The sequence below is a fragment of the Erythrolamprus reginae genome, chromosome 1 (genome assembly GCF_031021105.1).
Source record: "Erythrolamprus reginae isolate rEryReg1 chromosome 1, rEryReg1.hap1, whole genome shotgun sequence".
In the NCBI taxonomy this organism is placed as follows: domain Eukaryota; kingdom Metazoa; phylum Chordata; class Lepidosauria; order Squamata; family Dipsadidae; genus Erythrolamprus; species Erythrolamprus reginae.
Genome location: NC_091950.1, coordinates 18,878,538 through 18,884,537, shown reverse-complemented (window position 1 = coordinate 18,884,537; position 6,000 = coordinate 18,878,538).

Sequence of the window (6,000 nt, the reverse complement as noted above, 5' to 3'; positions counted from 1 at the left end):
TGAGTTCGGGTTTTGCCCTGTGTAATATAAAGATATAAACAAATAGAGGGAGCCCCCATGGGATCACCTCTATCACCTGTCATAGCCAACCTCTATATGGAATATTTCGAAAATAATGCTTTAGAGCAAGCCAAATACAAACCCAAACTTTGGCTGAGATATGTTGATGATACCTTTGTAATTTGGCCACATGGTAAAGAAAAACTAGACAATTTCCTCACTCATCTCAACAGCCTACACCCCAAAATACAGTTTACTATGGAAACAGAAATCAATGATCAACTTCCCTTTCTAGATGTACTGGTCTATAAAAAACCCAATGGCAGCCTAGGACATACTATCTACCAAAAGAAAACCCATACCAACCGTTATCTAAATGCACACTCACACCACCACCCCGCACAAATCACCTCAGTGGCCAAAACTCTCATCACCAGAACCAAACGCTTAGCTGACCATGAGCACTTAAAAACAGAATTGAACAAACTCAAAGATGTACTAATTTCTAATGGATTCAAAGAGAAAACAATAACAAACCTAATCAATAAAGAGACACCCCCCAAAAAACAAGATCAAGAACAGGACAATGGCACCACCATCCTTCCTTACATCAAAGGCACCACGGATAAAATTAGTAAAATTCTACAAAAACATAACATCAAAACCTCATTTTGCACTAACCAAAAAATATCTAATATCCTAAGGAGCCCCAAAGATAAAATCCAATTAGAATACCAAGGTATCTATGAAATCCCTTGCAAAACATGTGCAGCCACATACATTGGACAAACTAACCGAAGAGTGAGCCAGCGCATGGCAGAACATATGAATGCAGTCAAGAAACAGGAGAAGACCTCCTCCCTTGTCCAGCACATTAAAAGAACAGGGCACGAAATTGACTTTGAAAAAACTAAATTACTCCACAAAACAGAGAATTTATATAAAAGAATCTCTCTAGAAGCTATTGAAATTGAAAAAAGATCTTTTTGTTTAAATAAACGGGATGATACCTCACGTCTGCCAGAGATTTGGAAACCAGCCTTAAACAAAATAAAAACTTCATTATAATCAATATGTCAATCCTTTAATTATTATGATTTTAGAATTTTATATTTGGAAATCAGACTTAAACAAAACACTTCATAATCTTCATACCATTCCTTCTATAACCATGATTACACCAACCAATCAGATCACGGAAGCATAGTCACCCAATCTATTTGCTACATTCAAAGCAAATCTCCACCCCCACACTACATGCTAAGAAGGAATGTCAGTTGCTAATATTCATTTGCAAAAACACAGAGATTGGAACTCCAGCCTGATGATGGTAAATGTGATTTTACCGAAACGTCGCATAGACATGCAAAACATTACACAGGGCAAAACCCGAACTCAGAACAATCTACATATATATATATATATATATATATACACACACATACATATGTGAATGATGAGGCAGCAGCCATCTCGATCACCGGAACATAAAAACTTTAATAAAACAACTTAGCTTTCGTTAGCGTGCTGCTAACTTCGTCAGAGTATTAAAATGCCATGGGAGACAATCACATTTATAAAGCATTACTCAGTCTGCTCATAGCCCGCGTCACTGGGCCACACCCTTCCCTCCCCTCTGCAGCATATATATATGTCACATGTTTAAGCTGAATTTTGAAAATTAAGGGAGACTAGGATAGATCTATTTCGGCCTTATATACATACATATACACATACATATACACATACATATACATACATACATACATACATACATATATATATATATATATATATATATAGGAATAGAGTATATCATGAAAGAATAGAAGAAGAGATATAGGAGATATAGGAGAGTAATAGGACAGGGGACGGAAGGCACTCTAGTGCACTTGTACTCGCCCCTTACTGACCTCTTAGGAATCTGGATAGGTCAACCGTGGATAATCTAAGGGTACAGTGTTGGGGGTTTGGGGATGACACTATGGAGTCCGGTAATGAGTTCCACGCTTCGACAACTCTGTTACTGAAGTCATATTTTTTACAGTCAAGTTTGGAGCGGTTAATATTAAGTTTAAATCTAAATAAAACAAATAAGTAAACAAGTAACTTTTCCCCCCAGTGCCATTCTAATTTCAAATGGTTGTTAAAGAAAAGTTTCTAAATCAAGGACTGCCTGGGAGCTTGAATTCCCAATTCTAATATGGTTCTTGGATCGAGGAAGTTGGAATTCATCCAGCGTCGTCCTTACTAGCCGACCCCCCCCCAGCCCAGAAGGGTGGGGGATGTATAAATAGAGTGTGTGTCCCTCCCCCCGTGATCTCTCTGTAATCTTTTTAGAGTTTTGCAAATTGATTATGTTGCATATCAACACAAGAGCGCCAAAGAAGAATGCAGATGAAGGGCACCCAAAACATTCCGCGTAGATCAAGAAAGACTCTATGCATGCTTTTTTTTTTGGGGGGGGGGGGCAGCTGGGGAAAATGAATTGTTATTTTCCCGTATTTTCAGCGGACAAGGAAAGAATGGCAGGACCTCGATGGTGACATGGTTCCAAGCGCACGGTCAGAGTGTTGAGGTGTTCGGTCCCTTTTATTCATTTTATTTATTTATTTATTTATTTTGTCCAATACACAATGAGGGTTTTAGTGGGTATATATCTATATACACATAGTAAAATACATGATGAAGGTTATAGAGGAGATACTCATAGGAAAATATATCTAAGAAATAATAGAAAAGAAGGTATAGTAATAGAACATATCAATGAAAGAATAGAAGAGATATAGGAATAGAAGGAAGGTATAGGAGATATAGGAGAGCAATAGGACAGGGGACGGAAGGCACTCTAGTGCACTTGTACTCGCCCCTTACTGATCTCTTAGGAATCTGGATAGGTCAACCGTAGATAATCTAAAGGTAAAGTGTTGGGGGTTTGGGGATGACACAATGGAGTCCGGTAATGAGTTCCACACTTCGACAACTCGGTTACTGAAGTCATATTTTTTACAGTCAAGTTTGGAGCGGTTAATATTAAGTTTAAATCTGTTGTGTGCTCTTGTGTTGTTGTGGTTGAAGCTGAAGTAGTCACCGACAGGCAGGACGTTGCAGCATATGATCTTGCGGGCAATACTTAGATCTTGTTTAAGACGTCTTAGTTCTAAACTTTCTAAGCCCAGGATTGAAAGTCTAGTCTCGTAGGGTATTCTATTTTGAGTGCAGGAATGAAGGGCTCTTCTGGTGAAGTATCTTTGGACATTTTCAAGGGTGTTAATGTCTGAGATGCGATATGGGTTTGTTTGTTTGTTTGTTTGTTTGTTTGTTTGTTTATTATTTATTTATTTATTATTTATTATTTATTTATTTGTTTATTTGTTTATTTGTTTGTTTGTTTGTTTATTTATTTATTTATTTATTTATTTATTTATGTATTTATTTAATTATTTAATTATTTATTTATTTATTTATTTATTTATTTATTTATTTATTTATTTATTTATTTATTTATTTATTTATTTATTTATTTATTTATTTATTTATTTATTAGATTTGTATGCCGCCCCTCTCCGTAGACTCGGGGCGGCTCACAACAATAACAAGAACAATGTAAGAACAAATCTAATAATTTAAAAAACACTAAAAACCCCATTATTAAAAGCAAACACACACACAAACATTCCATGTTCCGAACAGATGAGCTGTATTTGAGGATGGGTCTGGCAAAAGTTTTGTAAGCTCTGGTAAGTAGTGTGAGATTGCCAGAGCAGAAGCTACGTAGGATTGTTCCATGTCACCACAGCAAAATGAAATCAAATCATTTCATTGGCTCTTTTTGACGTTTAACATCTTTTTTACTTCTTGTTTTTCAGAAAGGGCCTGTCGAAGCGTTTGACGCCACGTTGTGAGGACTACTTCACTGAGGACCAGATTACTTACAACACCGCATACTGCCTCATGTATCTCAGCGACTGGTTGGAGCCCACAGAGTTGGCCGTCTCCGGGTCCTGTCAGCTAAGCAATGTCGCTTGGCAGGGCCTAGGGTAAGGGCCTTCTCTGTGGTGGCTCTGAAACTTTGGAATCAGCTCACCCGGGAGATTTGTGCCGCCCCCACCCTCCTGGCTTTTCATAAGGCTCTAAAAACACATCTTTGCTGTCAGGCTTGAGGCCGTTGAGCGGTTCCACGTCACAAAAAGCAGGACCTCTTTACCTCGACTCGGAACCTTCCCCAATAGTGGGGGATTCACACCCTCTTCCCGCTAAATCAATTTAGGATTTAGGAAAGTCACAAAGCTAATTTTCAAGCTAGAGATAAGCCATTGCTAAGTGGAGACACAAGGGGACTATTTTGTCCAGAAGGGCATATTTTAAAGGTAGAAAAGATACATGTTCCGTTCATGTTGTGAATTCTCTAATGAGAAGCACTTGAGCACGGAATGGAATTACGTGGCTCTTTTGAGATAGGATGGCGTTCAATTTGCAAGTGGGGTCGGATGGCATGGCAGTTAAGGAGGCCCGGAGCTAAGTATCCGAGTGGGCTCCTCAGAAATTCCTCATCAAACCAGGGAAATGATCGGAAGGGGTGGGAGCTGCCCCAAAGTTCAGTTCCGTAGCCTCTTTTTCACCCTAACTTTTTCTCTTTAATTGCTAGGTTGAAGGAGGCGAAAGGGAACGCTTATCAGACCTTGCAGGCTTGAAATGCAACATTCAAAACAGCCCCTCCCTCCTTCGGGTAAAATGGGCTGCGAGACTCGCAGCGTGCAATTTGCAAATGCAATTTCTCCACGAAGGGTAGGAAGAATTAAATACGCAGGTGTGCGGCGGGAGGATCCCTGACCTGACAATCGTGCTTCATTCAAAACAGCAATTCAAAACAGCAAAAAAATAATATTTTCTCATGTTGCTTTTGATCTTTCCCCCAACTAACTTCAAGGGGACACAATCTGAAGTTAGTTGGGGGAAAGATCAAAAGCAACATGAGAAAATATTATTTTACTGAAAGAGTAGTAGATCCTTGGAACAAACTTCCAGCAGATGTGGTAGATAAATCCACAGTAACTGAATTTAAACATGCCTGGGATAAACATATATCCATCCTAAGATAAAATACAGAAAATAGTATAAGGGCAGACTAGATGGACCATGAGGTCTTTTTCTGCCGTCAGTCTTCTATGTTTCTATGTTTCTAATTTCGGAACAGGAGCTAGTGCGCAAACCAGATATGAATCAGAAGTTCTGTTCGGACGGAACTGCCCAAAGAGACCAAAGATAGTTTCCGGCTACATAAAAGTTATTCAAGTAGGATATTGTTGTGGTTGGCTCTGGTCCAGCTCCTGGCCCAGGGAATGTGGAGGTGGATGCAGGGGAAACGTCAACATGTCCTAGGCCTGTTTTGTTGCCGGCAGAGTCAGGGAGTGCAGTTTCCTCGGACGAAGAAGAAGGTGGGGGTGACTTGGAAGAGGGGGGGCTTGGCACACAGCCCAGGAAGCCAATCTCCATTATCTTTGGTCGATTCGGATGACGAAGTGTTAGACCCACGCAGGCGCAGAGTTATGCATCGAAGAGACCAATTGAGGAAATATTACAGGAGATAAGAGAAGCCACCTGTGTTTGGGTGGGGCTCCAGTAATTAGAGCTGCTGATATAAATAGCAGCATGTGGGTTTGGCCGTTGTGGAAGATTATCTGATCGCAGTTCTTCAGGATCGTGCCTCGCTGTGTCTGAACTTTGTTTGTGGATTTTTCACGCCTTTGACGCCAAAGCAGAGTAAAGTGTGTGTGTGTTTCACTTCGTGGGAAGGAGGAGGGCTGTGACGTTTCTTCACAGCTACTAGCTAAGTACTTAAGGACTGATTAAGGGACTTGTACAGCCTTCAAGGTTGTTTTGGGGAAGAGTGCTCTTTGCAATACAAAAAGGGTGCTTTGCTTCTTTTGAATTTTGTAATAAAGAACATTGTTTTGAATTTTCAAATGTGTGTGTGTCTGAAATTTGTACCCGTGAATT